This window comes from Stenella coeruleoalba, assembly GCF_951394435.1.
Source record: "Stenella coeruleoalba genome assembly, chromosome: 10".
NCBI lineage: Eukaryota > Metazoa > Chordata > Mammalia > Artiodactyla > Delphinidae > Stenella > Stenella coeruleoalba.
This window is the reverse complement of record NC_137156.1, coordinates 15,769,604-15,792,703: the sequence shown is the minus strand read 5'-3', so window position 1 is coordinate 15,792,703 and position 23,100 is coordinate 15,769,604. Positions and strand designations below refer to the sequence as shown.

The window sequence follows — 23,100 nt, the reverse complement described above, 5'->3', positions numbered from 1 at the left end:
GTAATTTAATAACAGTATTTGGTTGTATGCTTTTCAGAAGCTTTCTATTTTAAGTAAGTCAACCCTTTCAGTAAACAAGACAAAGGGAGAACTTGCTGCAGTCTTGTTAATGACAATATCTAGTAGTTTTGCCAGGATAGCAGAAGGATAGAGAATAATCAGCGGGAAAAGTAACTTCAAGTAGTTTATTCGGGTTAAAAGTGTGCTTTTTTAAAAGCCCACTGTCCCATAGGGCTTAGAAATGTGATCATCTGCCACAAGATGAACTCATTAACCCATTTTAGTTAGCCAAAAAATAGGCACTCGGTTAATCATTTACCGTCTTCCTTGTAATAGTGGGGCTCTGCCTATAACTTTGTTATCAGTGGTTAATCATTTTTTGAAGTATGGTTTTGAAAGTCCACACAGCATAAAAGGGGCTCTCAGTGTTGCGTTAGGATTTCTGGCTGGGGGATGGTGCTGGGGATTTTGCAACCATCATATTATTACAGATACTCCATTCTCCAGCCTATTTACCAAAACAACAACACAAAGCTCGGGTTTGAAAGCTTCATTTGAAAAAGGAGCAGGGGTACATTGGAAAAGTTTTGTTCAGAGAGTTCTAACTTCTTATTTCAAACAAGTAATTAAAAAATGAGTGGTTGTCTCCCCCCCACCCCTATTTTTGTCTCATTCATCATTCTGTACTTCTCATTTGAAACAGTCAGCAGAGGTATACAACACAAGGTTGCTAAGGCCTAGAGGAAGTTGCTAAATTCAAAAGTCATTTTGTGAAATTTTATGAAGTGGTTTAACTGTGAGTGTCCCTGGGTTGAGACTTCTTTCCTCCAACGGCTTTTTTTTTTATCCCTGGCATCATTTTTTGCTCTTTTTTAAAATTTAATTTCATTTATTTTAAATATTTATTTATCTGTAATGTTTTGTGTTTGATTAATTTTTTTGGTTTTTATTTTGTATAAATACAGTTTAAAAAAATGAGTTTTCTGACTAGGTAGCTTATGGACTTAGTATCAAACCACAAGGCAGAAAAGGGGGTATAATGAAAGGTCAGTCCCTGTGGTGTACACCCCCCTCACGCCCCGCCCCCAGTTTGCAGCTGCTCAGATCCGCTCCCCGCTGGTGGCCAGAGGTAGGCGAGGCTTCCATGTACACAGAATCTTTTTGTCTTTTCTGACACAAACGAGAGTGTACGGTTCTTCCACTCTTCGCCTTTTTAAAAAAACTTAACAGTGTCTCTTAGGGATTGATTCATATCTGCATCTACAGAGTTCTTGTGACGTTGACTTCCTTTCTGCCTTTTCTGAGAGTTCTGCTTCTCTGCTTCCAGGAACGGCCTTGTCCTTTAGCAGACGCTGAAAGACGCTGGTGGGGGTGGGTGATGAGTTTGGAGAGGGGTCTCCCACATTGGCATGGTCCCCAGGAACATGGAGAACATGGGGACCACGTTCAGTGGGGCAGGTGGGGCGACGGGATGAGCACTGAGTTCAGGGCGAGCAGAAGATGGGCTTTGCCTCCAATTTCCCTGGGAGGGAGAGCGTACACTCTGGACTTAGGCATGAGGACATTAAAGATTCCCTTTCCCTTGTGCCCCAGGGATGAAAATGGTTCTGCCTCCCACTGACCCGGTGTCAGCGGAAGTTTTGGTCTCTCCGTCTGCTGGAAATGATGCTCTTTAAGCCCAATGCAGCTCTAAAATTCTGTGATTCCAAGATCTTCAACAATAGCAAGGAAGGCTTGGTTTTAGATTGTAAAGAAACACTTCTTGAGGGTAAAGGCCCCCCTCCAAGGCCTTTTCTTTCTCTTTTTACTTTTCAGTGGATGTAGCTAAAAGGATTGTATCTGTATATTTTCCTTTCTTGTTTCTCCCAGTGAAATGAGTGCATTTCCATGCATGTTGGCTGAAGCGAATTGACCTTCAGGGCTCTGGAATCTCTCTTCTTCCACCTCCTCCTTAGAGCAAGGTCAGAACGCCTTAGGAATTTGTGTGCTTTACAATGGAAATAAGACCGTGTGAAAAAGAGCTTCTGTTTCTTGTTTACTAGAGATGTTGAGCTGGTTTTCCTCCCTTCTCAATTCCAAAAGAGAATCGCCATTCATCTCCAAACAGTAAGTGTTAACCTGCCTGCAGGTTACTGAACAAAAGGGAAGCAACTCAATTTGTATATGAAATTCTACTCAGAGAGCTGTTTTCTACACATTGTGGAGGGAAGAACAAGAAGATTTTTCATTTTCTTAATGTGTAGGGTCTGGGGGCGGAGTTTACAAAAAGAGTATAATAAAGGACTATTTTGTAACCTCAGCCTTATCGAGTTAACATTTACCTCAGTTTTATAGTGAGCCTACGTTGCAAAGCTTAAGTTGACTTATGTGTTTATCTTTCTACTGAGGTATTGAGAGCCTTCATAGATATCTTTATCCGACGGCCAGTTTTGTTATCTTAGTTTGAAAGAAGGGCGAAAGGAGGCTATAAACTAAAAGTAATCATTTCATCAAGATACCAGGTGGGACCCAATTTCACTGTCATAACCAATAATGAATTATGCCTGTGCATCTTAGCTAGTGGAAACTGCAGAGAGAATTAGAAAGACAGTAGTGGGCTGTAAAATGATTTAGAAATTGACCACTTACAAGTTTTTAGGAGAGCTGGAAAACCAGCTCTTGTGTGGTTGGCAACCCTCAAACATTTATTAGAGTTATATGTGTCGAGATTTGGTTCTCTGTTGCAGAGTTTCTAGATGATATGGAGAAGTTAGAAACGAGCAGGAAAAATGGTTCTAAGAACAACTGAACTGAAGGTTCCTAAACAAAAAAGGAAATGAACTTGAGTAAAGGAGTTGACAAAAGATGGCAAGAGCCACAGACTGTGGATAGCCATCAGTGAGGACCATAAAATGCCGGTTAGGTAACCATGGATGGGGTGTGCCACTGATGCGCCTCATTTCCTGAAGAAGGCCTTGAACTTGATGGCCTCAGAGAAGTCCTTTGTTGTGTCATTTTGTAATTATCCCTCTTTAGCTCGAGGGAAAATACTAAGGGTCTCACCAATATTTCAAGAAGCGACTTGTACCTCATCTAAGGTTTGCCCTTTGCTTCATAATAATAGATCACATTCTATGGTAATTAAAGAAAAACAAACTTATTTTGGAATAATTTAAAATTCATAGAAAAACTGTACTGATAGTACAGACAGTTTTTATATGTGCCTCCCCAGGTTTTCCTCAATGTTAGGTACACTTGTCAAAAGTCAAACATCAACACTGATAGAAAACCATTAAATAAATTCCAGACTTTTTGAATTTCACCCATTTTTCCACTAATGTCCTCTTTCTAGTCTAGGATTCTGTACCTTACAATTCACCCATTTCAAGTGTACCAGTCAGTGTTTTTTTTAGTATATTCACCAGGTTGTGTAACCATTGGCATAACCAAGAGAAGTCTCAGGAGACATGACAAGTGAATGCAATGTGGTGTCCTGGATGGGATCCTGGAGCAGAAGAAGGGCATTGGGTAGTAAGGAAATCTGAGTAAAGTATGGGCTTTAGTTAATACTAGTGTATCAATATTGGTTCATTAACTATGACAGATGAAACCTTTATATGCTAATAATAAAGGAAATACGTTGTAGGATATATGAGAACTCTCTGTATTATCTTTGCAATTTTTCTGTAAATCTAAAACTGTTCTGAAAAATAAATTTTATTTAAGACATGATGCTTTTTATTTTAAATCAAGGATTGTTAGTTGTGCTATGTCTGTGAACATTGGGACCAGCGTGCTTTTAGAGAATTTTCGAGTCAGAAGAATGGAAAGAAAGCACACAGTTACACTGGTATGTGTCTGTGCTTTACTTTAAAGTCAGATTTATTAAAATCATTGCATGCATCTAAGTCACTTTCAGTAAAGATATAAAGGACTTTTGGTTCATCCTGAATCCATCCGGTAATCTTCATGAATGAATAGTTGTTTAGTAAGATAAATATTTCTCTCCCTGTAACATCAAACAGCAGAACCACCCCCGGACAAAACTCTCCAGGCATTTACCATTGCTCAATGAGGTATTTCCTCATTATTTTGACCACAGAAATGCTATTCTGCATCTCAGTTGTCCATTCAACCGGACCATTCTGAGTGTATATTGCTTAAGCCACAAGAATTCACGCGAAAATCTTCTCAAGGCATTATGGAGTGCAAGCTGTAAAAAGTGACTAAATTTTAGACCCAGGCTGTGTAATGAATGTTTGTGTTTCCTTCTGGGTTCTGTCCTGTGAACTTACCTTGCTCTAACATAGTAGGAACAATGCTGGAATAGACTTTGAAGAGCCGGGTTCTAGGCTTAGAGCCAGTCTTTTGTAGATGTGTGACCTTGGACAAGCTATTTAACCTTTCAGAGCCTGATTCCGTATTTGTAAAATGAGCTAATATATATACATGAGGGGTGTTTGTGTATTTCAAATGAGGCAGGTGATCCATAGGGAAGATCTTAGTAAACTGCTCAGTAATTATGTGGATGTTGTTTGCTATCATTTCCCCATCACCACCTTCATCACATTTTTGAAGCTCATAGGGAAAAATGCTTATGTTATAGCACTGAGCTTAAGTGAGGTGAGTGTAGGTGGCATTTGGAAGGGAAGTTGGGCTTTCAGTTAGAATCTGGTGAAGAGTAAGAAAAGACTCGACTTTGGGGATTCTATGGGATGAAGGAATTTCATACTTCAAGGCAGAAAAGATGGGGCAGAAGAAGGCAGTGAGTAAAGAAAGGGGTGACAGCTGGAAAGAAAACTTTTTTTTTCACTGTAGTGAAATGGGAAGGTGAGGATCCAAGCTGAAACATTAGTAAACTTAGTGAACCCAGGAAGTGAGAAAGAATCTCGCATAGGAATGACTCTTTTTATCAGGTAAACATTACCAGTGTTGGAATCAGATAACGTGAGAGGGAAGGTGAGAGATTTTGAACCTAGTTCCTATGAGGAGGATTACAGAAGGAAGAAGAGGTGTTTAACTTAAAGAAGAAAAGCCTTAGATAGGATATAATAGTAGTTTTCAGATATTTGAAGAATATAATTATGATGTGTCCTCTGCAGAATTAAAGGATGGAAACTTTAGCAAGGTAGGTTTCAATTGTCAGAAATTTCTTATTAATGAGAGTTGTGTAGATAAAAGAATTGATCATCATTGGAGTTCATGAGTCCCCCATCCCAGGCAGTATTCAAGCAGAGGCTGTGTGGTGATGACTCCTATTGTCAGGGTCTACTCCCTTCCTTCCTGATGTCCCTCCCTGCTTGCCCTGAGTTCTTTCTTTATCTAGCTGTCAGTCCACAGTGATCCTAGTTTCAGTATTAATTGACAAGTAAGTCAGTGGTTTAAAGAGTGACCTTTCTCAATGGGCATTTAAAGGTAGAAAGATCCCTAAATGTTAGGCAGTAGAGGAATAGTTAGATTGAATTATGGTATATACTCTAGCTGTGGAATTATATACAAGTGTTAGAGAAAATAAAGTCAGATTGAAAGATATTCATCATATTGAGTGAAAAGAGCAAGTTGAAGAACAGTATGTATATTATGATCCCATGTCCTGTTTAAATTTAAAAAAATAAAAATGCTCTCTCTTTCATCTATTTATCTGTCTGGTTTTGGAATGATAGTCACCAACGTGTAGCTAGTGGTCACAGTGACCTTGACCCTCTTAACAGTCACCCCGATTGCTGCAGAGGATAAAGGAAACTTTAAATTTTTTACATCTGTGTTTTCTTAAGCAAACATAGTATTTGGGTATTTAAAAACATTAAAAGGAAAGATCTTCAAGACCCAAAGGAATGAAATAATTGTGCAGAATATCAGGTTGTCTGGTGGTTATTTTGGGGCTCTCCCAGTCATAAAGCCAATGGGGTTGCAGAGGGGAGTATAAGAGTGTCTTGGCGAACGGAACTTCTTCTGACAGAAATGGAGAAACTGGAAACAGAGGTTGACTAAGAGGTGAACTAATGACTTCTGCTTGAGCCATATTAAGATGAGAGCAGGATTTCAAAAAAGAAATGCCCTGAAGGCAGTGTGAGGCATGAGAGATCAGAGCTGGGGAGATGGAGACTTGGAAGTCATTGGCATGGGTTGGGGTGGGGTGAATGAAACCAGGAAAAGGAACAAACTCACTGAGGGCGGAAATGAGATGAGACCACAGCAGAGACTTGTTCTGGTGAACACTCCCCATTGAACGCCTGTGGAGGAGCCCAGAGAGAGCGCAGCATTAGGAAGGTAATTTAGTAGCACAGAAATGGGTGAGGGTGGGAGGGGTGTTGCAGGGCCCTCAAGGGAGGAGGAGGGTTGAATTTTTTGAGAAAAATATTGTTTGGGATGGTGGAGAAGGCAGTTTTAGAGAAGTGGTGAAGAGGGAAAATGATACAGTGTTTAGGGAAGAAATGGACATATGTGTAGACCATTCATAAGAGGCATCTGATGGCTTTGAAGAAGAGAGATGAGACAATGGCAGGAAGGGCCAAGGGGAGGTTTGTTTTCAGTTTTAAAGATAGAGGGGAGGGCTTCCCTGGTGGCACAGTGGTTGAGAGTCCGCCTGCTGATGCAGGGGACACGGGTTTGTGCCCTGGTCAGGGAAGATCCCACATGCTGCGGAGTGGCTGGACCCGTGAGCCATGGCCGCTGAGCCTGCGCGTCCGGAGCCTGTGCTCCGCAAAGGGAGAGGCCACACAGTGTGAGGCCCGCATACCACAAAAAAAAAAAAAAAAAAAAAGAGGGGAGTTATCCATATCTGAAGACAGAAGTGAAGAAATCACAAAACCTGTGGAGAAGAAGTTGACAGAGACTTGATGCAGAGTGGGTTAAGTGTGAGAGGGGACAGGATCCAGCACATGGTCAGCTGAGGACACGGAGACAAGGTCCCCTCTGCACCTGGAAGGGTGGGTGTGGGCCTGAATCACTTCAAGATGGAGACAGGAAGAAGCATGGGGTGCTCCTCCTGAATAGCCTTGGCTTTGGTTCTTCATTTGACTGAAGAATACCTGGATGAACGTGTGAAAACAGATTTATCAGCATTTGTTCTTCAGAAAGAGCCGAGTAGATGGGAACCATCAGAAGGGTGGGACGGGGCTCAAAGTATCATAAGGACTTAAGGCATCCTAAGGACATAAGGTGTCATGAGGTGGCTCAAGTTGTCCTTGTTTACAGTGGTCACCATCAGAATCACCTGGGCAACACTTTAAACACAGGGATTCCTAGGCCCCACCCCTGATCTTTCTGAGTCAGAATTTCCTAAGAAGTCCCAGTCTAAGACTGAGGGAGTCTAAAGAATCGACCTACATCAGCGAGCAGGGAGACAGAGTAGTGGAAATCAGTGAAGGAGAACAGAAAAAAAGAATAAAAAGAAATGAGGACAGTTTAAGAGACTTCCAGGACAGCATCAAGCATACTAACATTCACATTTTACTGGTCCCAGAAAGAGAAAGGGGCAGAGAACATATTTGAAGACATAATAACTGAAAACTTCCCTAACCTGAGAAAGGAAACATATATTCAGATCCAGGAAGCACACAGAGTCCCAGATAGGATCAACCCAAAGAGGACTACATCAAGAGACACTGTAATTAAAAATGGCAAAAATTAAAGATAAAGAGAGAATCTTAAAAGCATCAAGGGAAACACAAGTTACAGGCAAGAAGGGAGTGGCATGATCAAATCGGATTTATCCAAGGGGTACAATATGGTTCAATATTCACAAATCAATCAGTATGATACACCACATTAACTGAAGAATAAAAATCATATGATTGGTACTCGTTGGTGGTCCAGTGGTTGGGACTCCGTGCTTCCACTACAGTGGGCAATGGTTTGATCCCTGGTTGGGGAACTGGGACCCTGCATGCCATGTGGTGCTGCCAAAAAAAAAAAAAAATCATATGATCATCCTAATAGATGCAGAGAAAGCTTTTGACAAAGTCAACATTCATTTATGATAAAAACTCTCAACACAGTGGGTATAGAGGGAACATACCTCAAAATAATAAAGGCCATATATGACAAGCCCACAGCTAACATCATACTCAATGGTGAAAAGCTGAAAGCATTTCCTCTAAGATCAAGACAAGGCTGCCCATGCTTGCCACTTTTATTCAACTACTATTAGAAGTCTTAGCCACAGCAATTAGATAAGAAAAAGAAATAAAAGGAATCCAAATTGAAAAGGAAGAAGTAAAACTGACACTACAGATGACATGATACTCTACATAGAAAATCCTAAAGACACCACCAAAAACTACTAGAGCTCATTAATGAATCTAGTAAAATTGCAGGATACCATTAATGTACAGAAATCTGTTGCATTTCTACATACTAACAATGAACTATCAGAAAGAAAAATTAATCCCATTTATAATTGCATCAAAAAGAATAAAATACCTAGAAATAAATCTAACTAAGGAGGAAAAAGACCTGTACTTGAAAAACTGTAATACACTGCTGAAAGAAATTGAATATGACACAAGCAGATGGAAAGATATACTGTGCTCATGGATTGGAAGAATTAATATTGTTAAAATGACCATACTCCCCAATGCAGTCTACAGATTTAATGTCATCTCTGTCAAAAAACCAATGACATTTTTCATAGAACTAGAACAAATAATTCTAAAATTTGTATGGAAAAACAAAAGGTCCTGAATAGCCAAAACAATCTTGAGAAAGAAGAACAAAGCTGAAGGTCATGTTCCCTGATTTCAAACTATACTACAAAGCTACAGTAATTAAAATAGTATGATATTGGCACAAAACCAGACACACAGATTAATGGAACAGAATAGAGAGCCCAGAAATGAGCCCACACTTAAATGGGAAATTATGACAAAGGAGGCAAGAATTTACAATGGGGAAAAGACAGCCTCTTCAATAAATGGTGTTGGGAATTTTGGACAGCTTCATGCACAAGAATCAAACTAGACTACTCTCTCTCACCGTGCACACAAAAAAATTGAAAATGGATCAAAGACTTAAATGTAAGATCTGAAACCATAAAACTTCTAAAAGAAAACATAAGCAGTGAGCTCTTTGACATCGGTCTTAGGCAATATTTTTTTGGGTATGTCTCCTCAGGCAAGGGAAGCAAAAATGAAAATGAACATATGGGACTACATCAAACTAAAAAGCTTTTTAGGGCTTCCCTGGTGGCGCAGTGGTTGAGAGTCCGCCTGCCGATGCAGGGGACACGGGTTCGTGCCCCGGTCTGGGAAGATCCCACATGCCGTGGAGCGGCTGGGCCCGTGAGCCATGGCTGCTGAGCCTGCGCGTCTGGAGCCTGTGCTCCGCAATGGGAGAGGCCACAACAGTGAGAGGCCCGTGTACCGCAAAAAAAAAAAAAAAAAAAAAAAGCTTTTTCACATTGAAGAAAACTATCAACCACACAAAAAGGTCACCTAATGAATTGGGGATGACATTTACAAGCAGTATATCTGATAAGGGGTTAGTAACCAAAATATACAAAGAACTCAGAAAACTCAATGTCAAAAAACCAAACAACCTGATTTAAAAATAAGCAGATGTTCACATCCCTGTTTGGGTCCCCAAAATGGGGGGGGCAGACAATCTGCATAGACATTTTCCCAAAGAAGACATACAGCTGGCCAACAGGTACATGAAAGGATGTTCAACATCACTAATCACCAGGGAAATGCAAATCAAAACCACAGTGAGATACAACCTCACCCCTGTCAGAATGGCTATTTCAGAAAGACAACAATTAACAAGTATTGACAAGGATGTAGAGAAAAGAGAGCCCTTCTGCACTGTTGGTGGGAATATAAACTGGTGCAGTCATCATGGAAAACAGTATGGAGATTCCTCAAAAAAGTAAAAATAGAATTATATAATCCAGCAATTCCTCTCCTGGCTATTTACTCAGAGAAAACAAAAACACTAATTAGAAAAGATATATGCACCCTTACGTTCACTGCAATATTATTTACAATAGCCAAGATATGGAAGTGACCTAAGTGCCTATCAATAGATGAATGGATAAAGAAGATATGGTATATATACACAATGGAATATTACTCAGCCATGAAAATAATGTAATCTTGCCATTTGTGACAACATGGGTATACCTAGAGGGTATTATGCTAAGTGAAATAAGTCAGACAGAGAAAGATAAATACTGTGTGATTTCACTTATATGTGGAATCTAAAAAACAAAACAAATGACCAAACATAGCAAAACAGAACAGAGTTATAGATACAGAGAACAAACAAGTGGTTGCCGGAGGGGAGGGTAGTGGAAGGAGAAAAGAAATAGGTGAGGGAGATTAAGAAATACAAACTTCCAGTTCTAACACATGTATGGAATCTAAAAAAAAAAAAAAAGGTTCTGAAGAACCTAGGGGCAGGACAGGAATAAAGACGCAGACGTAGAGAATGGACTTGAAGACATGGGGAGTGGGAAGGGTAAGCTGGGACGAAGTGAGAGAGTAGCATGGACATATATACACTACCAAATGTAAAACAGATAGCTAGTGGGAAGCAGCCACATAGCACAGGGAGATCAGCTCGGTGCTTTGTGACCACCTGGAGGGGTGGGATAGGGAGGGTGGGAGGGAGATGGAAGAGGGAGGGGATATGGGAATATATGTGTACGTATAGCTGATTCACTTTGTTATACAGCAGAAACTAACACACCATTGTAAAGCAATTATACTCCAATAAAGATGTTTAAAAAAAAAAGTTACAGTAACCAAAAATGAGTTACAGGTATAAAATTTACAGAATGGGGAATATAGTCAATAGCTATGTAATATCATTGTATGGTGATGTAACTAGACTCTTTGTGGTGATCATTTTGAAATGTATAGAAACATCGAATTATTATGTGTAAATGGAGCTAGCGTAGTGTGATAGGTCAATTACACTTCAAAAGCAAACAAACGATCTCATAGAGAAAGAGATCAGATTTGTTGTTACCAGAAGCAGGGGGTGGAAAGAGGCGGAACTGGATGAAGGTGGTCAAAGGGTACAAACTTCCAGCTGTAAGACAAATAAGTACTAGGGATGCAATGTACCACATGATAAATAGAATGAACACTGCTGTACGTTATATATGAAAGCTGTTAAGTGAGTAAATCCTAAGATTGCGCATCACAAGGAAAATCTTTGTTTCTTTCATTTTGTATCTATAAGAGATGATGGCCATTCACTAAACTTATTGTGATAGTTGTTCGTGATGTATGTAAGTCATATCATTACGTGGTACACCTGAAACTTCTTCGGTGCTGTATGTCAATAATATCTCAATAAAACTGGAAGGAAAAAAACCAGACTCAGTCTACACTTCAGGATCTGCCTGGGATGCTAGGAGTCATTTAAGAGGAAGCATGCCTTTCTGGAGCATAAATACTTTGCATATTGTCTGAAGGTTTGTCTGAGCCTTTACTTCTCTGGGGGCTTGTTCTGAATTTTTGCTCCCTTAGGGAAGTCAAGTCTTCCATGGTGATCAGGCACCTTGCTATTTCTAAGGCTGAGCTGGCGTTTGTAGGTGTGGATATGTGTTTGGTTGTTTACTGTTCTTAGCCTGCCGTGTCTTGTTCCCACAAAGATTCCAAGGCATTTCTGAGCACCGTGGAGTCCTTTTCTCTAGGTGCTCTTCCAGGTTCACAGGGTTGCCTCTTACGCCTCACACAGGCAGACCTCAGATATCTTGGGGGTTCAGTTCCAGACCACTGCAATAAAGCGAGTATCTCAATATAGCAATTTTTTCTGGTTTCCCGGTGCATGTAAAAGTTATATTTACACTATGCTATAGTCTGTTAAATGTGCAATAGCATTATGTCTAAAAAAACAAATGTGCCCACCTTAATTAAAGAATACCTTATTGCTAAAAAATGCTAACCATCATCTGACTACACAAGGTTGCCACAGACCTTCAATTCGTAAAAAACATTATCTGCAAAGCACAGAAAAGTGAAGTGCAATCAGACGAGGTATGCCTGTATAGTGTTCCCATTTCACTTTTAAACTTAGGTAGAAAACCAGTGCGCTGTTAAGTTTCTTCCTTTCTTGACCTGACTTATGGAAATTCTTCTTTTTCTGCTTATTCTTTCACATTAATTAATCCAGGAGTCTAACTCTTAGTGCCGAGACTCTCTTTTCTTCCTTCTTGCCGAAGGTAGAGATTGCTGAACCTCTTCTGGTGTTGTAAATTGTTTTAAATTTGTAAAATAAGAATTTGGAACTATTTTTGTAGGGGAAGTGGGAAGAAGAAAGTGAGCTCTATGGAACCATAGTAGACATTTGCCCCGGAGAACACTCCCCATAAACTGTGGAAGAGCCGTTTAGGTGCTTGTACGAGATGTGATCCCTATATTTTGTTATGGAATTTTCAGAATTATCCTGACAATTATTTTTTTCCCTTCCTCATTTTAAAGGCGAGCAGATCTAGGCTCATTAAGATTAGATCACTTGTCCAAGGACACCCGAGCTAGCTGGTGGCAGAACTGGTTGTCTGACACCAAAGTTGATGCTCTTTCCTATATGGCATGCTTACTATTTTGTTCATATCTTCAGAATTAATAAAAGGTGGCCATGGTGAGAAGGCTAGACCTCTGTATTACATGGTCATTGCACACAGAGTTGCTGTTGGTCGGTGTTTAAACATTCCAGGAAGCTTGGGAATCCTCTCTTATGTCTCAGAAGGACGTTATATTCGTATCTGAATGAACAAGTTGTGACGGTCCAAGATGTTTTAGCGGAAAAACATAGGAAGGTATTTTTATCCCAAAGATGTTTAGGTTTGAAATAAATGTTTCCAACCAACTTGGTAAATAGTTTTCTAACCATATTTACAGGCTGCAGGTTTTGCTTAAAACGGAGTGGCTTATGCTTTGCTTTCCACATGTCAGAGTGTAGAACTTGTTTAATTAACTAGAAATTAGTCATCGGGAATAACTCAAGGTTCTATGTTTTTTCTTCTGAATTTCTGGTTAGTTTATTTACTTTCAGAAGTAGATGTTCTCTTTCTCATGTGGTTTTCTTAAGTCCCAGACTCAGATAGAGTTAAAAAGCCTTTACATTGTCCAAGGTGTACCTTTGATGGAATATTCTGATCTGTGCTACTTCTTCAAAGGTTCCGCCAGGGCTCTGGTTCAAAGTGATGGCATTTCAGTCTGGCCTCATTGACCCTCCAGATTCAGGCCCGGCAGCCAGCCAGGGAAGAACTTGCCCGGCAAACTTGCTTCAAAGAGCAAGTGCTTATCTGTTCTACACAGGGTCACACTATTGCCTCTCTTTCTGTTTCTCATTCCCTTACCCTAGGCTGTAGAAAGGATGGTGAAACTCAGGACACGTGGATTTGTAAGTGGTTGGACCTGGAGAATGAGGACAGTAGGAATAGGTATGCTAGAAGCGTCACTGAAGATGGAACACTTGTTGGTACAGCCACTATGAAAAACAATGTGGAGGTTCCTCACAAAACTAAAAATAGAATCACTGTATGATTGAGCAATCCCACTTCTGGGTATATTTACAGAGGAAACGAAATCACTATCTCGAAGAGATATCTGCATCCCCATTTTCACTGCAGCATTATTCACAATAGCCAAGACATGGAAACAACCTGTGTCCAATGACAGATGAATGGATAAAGAAAGTGTGGTTTGTATATGTACTATAGAATATTATCCAGCCCTCCCCGCCCCCCCCCCCCAACCAAAAAAGGAAGTCTTACCATTTGTGACAACCTCGATGAACCTTGAGGGCATTATGCTAAGTGAGATGAGTCAGATACAGATAAGCACTGTATGGAAGCTTCCGGCAAACTCCAGCCCTCTTACCCACATTTCCTTCCTCCCAATCATTTATTGATGTACAATAGTAGTTAAAGGCAGGGAGTCAGAGCTGGTATTAACTCCCTGTGAGGGCAATTGGCTAACCCTCCCTGCATTTTAAAAAAAACGTTTTATTTTATGTTGGAGTATAGTTGATTAACAATGTTGTGTTAGTTTCAGGTGTACAGCAAAGTGATTCAGTTATACATGTATCTATTCTTTTTCAAATTCTTTTCCCATTTAGGTTATTACAGAATATTGTGCAGAGTTCTCAGTGTTACATAGTAGGTCCTTGTTGGTTATCTGTTTTAAATATAGCACTGTATACATGTCAATCCCAAACTCCCAGTCTATCCCCCCTTCCCCCCAGTAACCATAAGTTCCTTCTCTAAGTCTGTTTCTGTTTTATAACTAAATTCATTTGTATCATTTTTTTAGATAATGCATATAAGTGATATGATGTTTGTCTTTCTCTGTCTGACTTACTTCACTTAGTATAATAATCTCCAGGTCCATCCATATTGCTACAAATGGCATTATTTCATTCTTTTTAATGGCTAAGTAATATTCCATTGTATACATGTGCCACGTCTTTTTTTTTTAACACCTTTATTAGAGTATAATTGCTTTACAATGGTGTGTTAGTTTCTGCTTTATAACAAAGTGAATCAGCTATACATATACATATATCCCCATACTCCTCGCTCTTGCGTCTCCCTCCCACACTCCCTATCCCATCCCTCTAGGTGGTGGCAAAGCACTGAGCTGATCTCCCTGTGCTATGCGGCTGCTTCCCACTAGCTACCTGTTTTACCTTTAGTAGTGTGTATATATCCATGCCACTCTCTCACTTCGTCCCACCTTACCCTTCCACCTCCCCGTGTCCTCAAGTCCATTCTCTACTTCTGCGTCTTTATTCCTGTCCTGCCCCTAGGTTCTTCAGAACCTTTTTTTTTTTTGTAGATTCCATATATATGTGTTAGCATATGGTATTTATTTTTCTCTTTCTGACTTACTTCACTCTGTATGACAGTCTCTAGGTCCATCCACCTCCCTACAAATAACTCAATTTCATTTCTTTTTATGGCTGAGTAATATTCCATTGTATATATGTGCCACATCTTCTTTATCCATTCATCTGTCGATGGACACTTAGGTTGCTTCCATGTCCTGGGTATTATAAATAGAGCTGCAGTGAACATTGTGGTACGTGACTCTTTGAATTCTGTTTTTCTCAGGGTATATGCCCAGTAGTGGGATTGCTGGGTCATATGGTAGTTCTCTTTTTAGTTTTTTAAGGAACCTCCATACAGTTCTCCATAGGGGCGGTATCAATTTACATTCCCACCAACAGTGCAAGAGGGTTCCCGTTTCTCCACACCCTCTCCAGCATTTACTGTTTGTAGATTTTTTGATGATGGCCATTCTGACCGGTGTGAGGTGATAGCTCATTATAGTTTTGATTTGCGTTTCTCTAATGATTAATGATGTTGAGCATCCTTTCGTGTGTTTGTTGGCAATCTGTATATCTTCTTTGGAGAAATGTCTGTTTAGGTTTTCTGCCCATTTTTGGATTGGGTTGTTTGTGTTTTTTGATATTGAGCTGCATGAGCTGCTTGTAAATTTTGGAGATTAATCCTTTGTCAGTTGCTTCATTTGCAAATATTTTCTCCCATTCTGAGGATTGCTTTTCATCTTGTTTATGGTTTCCTTTGCTATGCAAAAGCTTTTAAGTTTCATTAGTTCCCATTTGTTTATTTCTGTTTTTATTTTCATTTCTCTAGGAGGTGGGTCAAAAAGGATCTTGCTGTGATGTATGTCATAGAGTGTTCTGCCTATGTTTTCCTCTAAGAATTTTATAGTGTCTGGCCTTACATTTAGGTTTTTAACCCATTTTGAGTTTATTTTTGTGTATGGTGTTAGGGAGTGTTCTAATTTCATTCTTTTACATGTAGCTGTCTAGTTTTCCCAGCATCACTTATTGAAGAGGCTGTCTTTTCTCCACTGTATATTCTTGCCTCCTTTATCCAAAATAAAGTGACTATATGTGCGTGGGTTTATCTCTGGGTTTTCTATCCTGTTCCATTGACCTGTATTTCTGTTTTTGTGCCAGAACCATACTGTCTTGATTACTGAAGCTTTGTAGTATAGTCTGAAGTCTGAGAGCCTAATTCCTCCAGCTCCGTGTTTCTTTCTCAAGGTTGCTTTGGCTATTCGGGGTCTTTTGTGTTTCCATACAAATTGTGAAATTTTTTGTTCTAGTTCTGTGAAAAATGCCATTTGTACTTTGATAGGGATTGCATTGAATCTGTAGATTGCTTTGGATAGTATAGTCATTTTCACAATGTTGATTCTTCCAATCCAAGAACATGGTATATCTCGCCATCTGTTTGTATCATCTTTAATTTCTTTCATCAGTGTCTTATAATTTTCTTATAATTGTCTCCGTAGATAGGTTTATTCCTAGGTATTTTATTCTTTTTGTTGCAGTGGTAAATGGGAGTATTTCCTTAATTTCTCTTTCAGATTTTTCATCATTAGTGTATAGGAATGCAAGAGATTTCTGTGCATCAATTTTGTATCATGCTACTTTACCAGATTCATTGATTAGCTCTAGTAGTTTTCTGGTAGCATCTTTAGGATTCTCTGTGTATAGTATCATGTCATCTGCAAAAAGTGACAGCTTTACTTCTTCTTTTCCGATTTGGATTCCTTTTATTTCTTTTTCTTCTCTGATTGCTGTGGCTAAAACTTGCAAAATTATGTTGAATAGTAGTGGTGAGAGTGGACAATGTTGTCTTGTTCCTGATCTTAGAGGAAATGTTTTCAGTTTTTCACCACTGAGAACGATGTTGGCTGTGGGTTTCTCATATATGGCCTTTATTATGTTGAGGTAAGTTCCCTCTATGCCTACTTTCTGGAGGGTTTTTATCATAAATGGCTGTTGAATTTTGTCGAAAACTTTTTCCGCATCTATTGAGGTGGTCATATGTTTTTTTCTTCAGTTTGTTAATTTGGTTTATTACGTTGATTGATTCTGTATACTGAAGAATCCTTGCATTCCTGGGATAAACCCCACTTGATCATGGTGATATCCTTTAATGTGCTGTTGGATTCTGTTTGCTAGTATTTTGTTGAGGATTTTTCCATCTATGTTCATCAGTGATATTGGCCTCTAGTTTTCGTTTTTGTGACCTCTTTGTCTGTTTTTGGTATCAGAGTGATGGTGGCCTCGTAGAATGAGTTTGGGAGTGTTCCTCCTTCTGCTATATTTTGGAAGAGTTTGAGAAGGATAGCTGTTAGCTCTTCTCTAAATGTTTGATAGACTTGGCCTGTGAAGCCATGTGGTCCTGGGCTTTTGTTTGTTGGAAGATTTTTAATCACAGTTTCAATTTCAGTGCTTGTGATTGGTCTGTTTATATTTTCTACTTCTTCCTGGTTTAGTCTTGGAAGGTTGTGCTTTTCTCAGAATTTGTCCATTTCTTCCAGGTTGTCCATTTTATTGGCATAGAGCTGCTCGTAGTAATCTCTCATGATCCTTTGTATTTCTGCAGTGTCAGTTGTTACTTCTCCTTTTTCATTTCTAATTCTATTGATATGAGTCATCCCTTTTTTTCTTAATGAGGCTGGCTAATGGTTTATCAATTTTGTTTATCTTCTCAAAGAACCAGCTTTTAGTTTTATTGATCTTTGCTATCGTTTCCTTCATTTCTTTTTCATTTATTTCTGATCTGATCTTTATGATTTCTTTCCTTTTGCTAACTTTGGGGTTTTTTGTTCTTCTTTCACTAATTGCTTTAGGTGTAAGGTTAGGTTGTTTATTTGAGGTGTTTCTTGCTTCTTGAGGTAGAATTGTATTGCTATAAACTTCCTTCTTAGAACTGCTTTTGCTGCATCCCATAGGTTTTGGGTCGTCGTGTTTTCATTGTCATTTGTTTCTAGGTATTTTTTGATTTCCTCTTTGATTTATTCAGTGACATCTTGGTTATTAAGTAGTGTATTGTTTAGCCTCCATGTGTTTGTATGTTTTACAGATTTTTTCCTGTAATTGATATCTAGTCTCATAGTGTTGTGGTCAGAAAAGATACTTGATAACGATTTCAACTTTGTTAAATTTACCAAGGCTTGATTTGTGACCCAAGATATGATCTATCCTGGAAAATGTTCCATGAGCACTTGAGAAGAAAGTGTGTTCTGCTGTTTTTGGATGGAATGTCCTATAAATATCAATAAAGTCCATCTTGTTTAATATATCATTTAAAGCTTGTGTTTCCTTATTTATTTTCATTTTGGATAATCTGTCCATTGGTGAAAGTGAGGTGTTAAAGTCCCCTTCTATGAGTGTGTTAACTGTCGATTTCCCCTTTTTGGCTGTTAGCATTTGCCTTATCTATTGAGGTGCTCCTATGTTGGGTGCATAAATATTTACAATTGTTATATCCTTTTCATGGATTGATCCCGTGATCAGTATGTAGTGTCCTTCTTTTTCTCTTGTAATAGTTTTTATTTTAAAGTCTATTTTGTCTGATATGAGAATTGCTACTCCAGCTTTCTTTTGATTTCCAGTTGCATGGAATATCTTTTTCCAGCCCCTCACTTTCAGTCTGTATGTGTCTCTAGGTCTGAAGTGGGTCTCTTGTAGACAGCATATATACGGGTCTTGTTTTTGTATCCATTCATCCAATCCATGTCTTTTGGTTGTAGCATTTAATCCATTTACATTTAAGGGTGTTATCGATATGTATGTTCCTATTCCCATTTTCTTAATTGTTTTGGGTTTGTTATTGTAGGTCTTTTCCTTCTCTTGTGTTTCCTGCCTAGAGAAGTTCCTTTAGTAATTGCTGTAAAGCTGGTTTGGTGGTGCTGAATTCTCTTAGCTTTTGCTTGTCTGTAAAGGTTTTAATTTCTCCATTGAATCTGAATGAGATCCTTGCTGGGTAGAGTAATCTTGGTGGTACGTTTTTCCCTTTCATCACTTTAAATATATCTTGCCACTCCCTTCTGGCTTGCAGAGTTTCTGCTCAATGATCAGCTGTTAACCTAATGGGGATTCCCTTGTATGTTATCTGTTGTTTCTCCCTTGCTGCTTTTAATATTTTTTCTTCGTATTTAATTTTTGATAGTTTGATTAATATGTGTCTTGGCGTGTTTCTCCTTGGATTTATCGTATATAGGACTCTCTGCACTTCCTGGACTTGGTTGACTACGTCCTTTCCCATATTAGAGATGTTTTCAAGTATAATCTCTTCAAATATTTTCTCAGTCCCTTTTGTTTTCTTGTCTTCTTCTGGGACCCCTATAATTCGAATGTTGGTGCGTTTAATGTTGTCCCAGAGGTCTCTGAGACTGTCCTCAATTCTTTTCATTCTTTTTTCTTTATTCTGCTCTGCAGTAGTTATTTCCACTACTTTATCTTCCAGCTCACTTATCCGTTCTTCTGCCTCAGTTATTTTTCTATTGATTCCTTCTAAAGAATTTTAAATTTCATTTATTGTTTGTTCATCATTGTTTGCTCTTTAGTTCTTCTATGTCCTTGTTAAAAGTGTCTTGTATTTATTCTATTTCCAAGATTTTGGGTCATCTTTACTATCATTACTCTGAATTCTTTTTCAGGTACTACCTATTTCCTCTTCATTTGTTTGGTCTGGTGGGTTTTTATCTTGCTCCTTCATCTGCTGTGTTTTTCTGTCTCTCATTTTGCTTAACTTACTGTGTTTGTGGTCTCCTTTTCGCAGGCTGCAGGTTCATAGTTCCCATTGTTTTTGGTGTCTGCCCCCAGTAGCTAAGGTTGGCCCAGTGGGTTGTGTAGGCTTCCTGGTAGAGGGACTAGTGCCTGTGTTCTGGTGGATGAGGCTGTATCCTGTCTTTCTGGTGGGCATGACCACGTCCAGTGGTGTTGTTTGGGGTTTCTGTGAACTTATTATGATTTTAGGTACCTTCTCTGCTAATGGGTGGGGTTGTGTTCTGGTCTTGCTAGTTGTTTGGCATAGGCTGTTCAGCACTGTAGCTTGCTGGTTGTTGAGTAGAGCTGGGTCTTAGCATTGAGATGGAGATCTCTGGGAGAGCTTTTGCCATTTGATATTACGTGGGGCCGGGAGGTCTCTGGTGGACCAGTGTCCTGAGCTCTGCTCTGCCACTTCAGCGGCACATGCCTGACACCTGGCTGGAGCATCAAGACCTGTCAGCCACACGGCTCAGAAGAAAAGGGAGAAAGAGAGAGAGAGAGAGAGAGAGGGAGAAAAGAAAAAGGATATAAAAAGAAATAAAGTTATTAAGATAAAAAAGTAAATCCACCAATAATAACAAGTGCTAAAAAGTATACTACAAAAAAGAAAAATGGAGAGGCAGAACCCTAGGACAAATGGTAAAAGCAAAGCTATACAGACATCACCCAAAGAAGCATACACATACACACTCACAAAAAGAGAAAAAGGAAAAATATATATCTCTATTTTTTTTAAAAAAGGGCTTCCCTGGTGGTGCAGTGGTTGAGGGTCCTCCTGCCAATGCAGGGGACACGGGTTCGTGCCCCGGTCCGGGAAGATCCCACATGCCGCGGAGCGGCTGGGCCCGTGAGCCATGGCCGCTGAGCCTGCGCATCCGGAGCCTGTGCTCCGCAACGGGAGAGGCCACAGCAGTGAGAGGCCTGCATACCGCAAAAAAAAGAGAGCAACCATATCAATAAACAAATCTACCAATGATAATAAACTCTAAATACTAAAGTAAGATAAACATAAAAGCAGAAACCAGTCAGTTGCATACAGCAAACCCCAAGTCTCCAGTTGCTCCCAAAGTCCACTGCCTCAATTTTGGGTTGATTCGTTGTCTATTCAGGTATTCCACAGATGCAGGTACATCAAGTTGATTGTGGAGCTTTAATCCGCTGCTCCTGAGGCTGCTGGGAGAGATTTCCCTTTCTCTTCTTTGTTCGCACAGCTCCCGGGGTTCAGCTTTGGATTTGGACCCGCCTCTGCGTGTAGGTCACCTTAGGGCGTCTGTTCTTCGCTCAGACAGAACGGGGTTAAAGTAGCAGTTGATTAGGGGGCTCTGGCTCACTCATGCCGCGGGAATGGAGGGTATGGAATTCGGGGGCAGCAGAGGCCAGCGTGAAGTTGCATCAGCCTGAGGATTGCCGTGTGTTCTCCCGGTGAAGTTGTCACTGGGTCACAGGACCCTGGCAGTGGCGGGCTGCACAGACTCCCCGGAAGCAGGGTGTGGATAGTGACCTGTGCTCGCACACAGGCTTCTTGGTGGCGGCAGCAGCAGCCTTAGTGTTTCATGCCTGTCTCTGGGGTCTGCGCTGATAGCCGTGGCTCGCGCCCGTCTCTGGAGCTCATTTACGCGGTGCTCTGAATCCCCTCTCCTCGCGCAACCATAAACAATGATCTCTTGCCTCTTAGGCAGTTCCAGACTTTTCCCAGACTCCCTCCCGGCTAGCCGTGGTGCACTAACTCCCTGCAGGCTGTGTTCACGCCGCCAACCCCAGTCCTCTCCTGGCCCTCTGACCGATGCCCGAGCCTCAGGTCCCAGCCCCCGCCCGCCCCGGCGGGTGAGCAGACAAGCCTCTCGGGCAGGTGAGTGCCGGTGGGCCCTGATCCTCTGTGCGGGAATCTTTCCGCTTTGCCCTCCGCACCCCTGTGGCTGCGCTCTCCTCCGTGGTTCCGAAGCTTCCCCCCTCCGCCACCACCCCCGTCTCTGCCCACGAAGGGGCTTCCTAGTGTGTGGGAACTTTTCCTCCTTCACAGCTCTCTCCCCGAGGTGCTGGCCCCATCCCTATTCTTTTGTCTCTGTTTTGCCTTTTTCTTTTGCCCTACCCAGGTACATGGGGGGTTTCTTGCCTTTGGGGAGGTCTGAGGTCTTCTGCCAGCGTTCAGTAGGTGTTCTATAGGAGTTGTTCCACATGTAGATGTATTTCTGATGTATTTGTGGGGAGGAAGATGATCTTCGTGTCTTACTCCTCCGCCATCTTGAAGGTCTCCCCTGTACCACATCTTCTTTATCCATTCATCTGTCGTTGGACATTTAGGGTGCTTCCATGTCTTGGCTACTGTAAACAGCACTGTAATGAACGTTGGGGTTCATGTATCCTTCCTAACCATGTTTTTCTCCAGATAATATGCCCAATGCATATATTTGAGCGATGCAGCTGAAACTAATTTTACTTTTTTAAGGACCCTCCATACTGTTCTCCATAGTGGTTATACCAATTTATATTCCCACCAACAGTGCCTGAAGGTTCTCTTTTTCCACACCCTCTCCAGCATTTATTGTTTGTAGATTTTTTGATGATGGCCATTCTGACTGGCATGTGGTGATATGTCATTGTAGTTTTGATTTGCATTTCTCTGATAATTAGCATTGTTGAGCATCTTTTCATGTGCCTACTGGCCATCTGTCCTCCCTGAGTTTTAAGTCTTTTCATTTGTTGAATGGATATGAGAATACCTGCCTCACAGCTTTCTTAAGAGGATGGAATGAAAAAATATGGAAAGTGCTGAGACTATAGAGAATGAAATTAATTTTGCTTATCCCGTGGTGGGCACTCTCCTAGGTGGTAGGCTTACAGAGATGAGTAAAACTTGTTCCTTGCCTACAGAGAATTCAAACGTAGCTAGAATATACACACACACAAAAAAACATTGCAATTATGTGTGCCAATTAAAATATTTGATACATACGGTAGTACAGAGGTAACGTACAGGCAGATACCTAGCTCTGTGTGCATATGTGTGTCCAGAGATGGGGGTTGGAGGGTGGGAATGAGGAGATGGTTTCCAAAAGAATGGAGTTAGGTAGGGAGTTGGGGGTTAGATGATGGCAGACGCTGGGCTGTATCTGAAGGGCTTTAAGCCTGGGAGAGACATGGCTGGGTTGCTCTAAGCAGTTCATTTGGTGGAGGATGGTTTGGGTAAGTATAGACGAATTGCTCACCACAAACTTTGGCGAGTCTTATAGTCACACAGGGGCTAGTTATCCAACCAGTGATTGAGGCCCAACCCTCAGCCTTGGCTTAGTGACTAGAGTCCTGCTCTCCAGGGTAACTGCCCATCCCTTGTGTGCCTGTCTGCCGGTGTGGGCTTCCAGTCTAGTCTAGTCTACCTGCATTGTCCCAGCTCTTCTCTGCCTACCTGTTGTGAATGGCATCACTGTAGACAGAGTCCCGTCCTCCCCCTGCGCCACCACCTACCCCATCTGCACAGTGACCAGGGATGCCGTGATCAACAGAGCTGGCTTTGGCAGCCAGGCTGGACTTCCCTGTTAACACCAGCCCCTAGATGGTCCCCAGCATGCT

General features: G+C 40.7%; 1 protein-coding gene across 3 annotated transcripts in view; it reads left to right on the top strand.

Moving 5' to 3' along the window:
• The window catches only part of MBOAT1 (membrane bound glycerophospholipid O-acyltransferase 1), a 113,788-nt gene that overhangs the window by 10,410 nt on the left and 80,278 nt on the right, over positions 1-23,100 (top strand). Inside the window, exon 1 of one of the 3 annotated variants that reach the window (XM_079935074.1) lies at positions 1,406-2,106. The exons of the other annotated variants lie outside the window; for them this stretch is intronic. The gene's annotated coding sequence lies outside the window, so the exon portion shown is untranslated. Of the gene's footprint in view, positions 1-1,405; positions 2,107-23,100 lie in introns of those variants that run through there. 3 annotated transcript variants of the gene reach the window in all.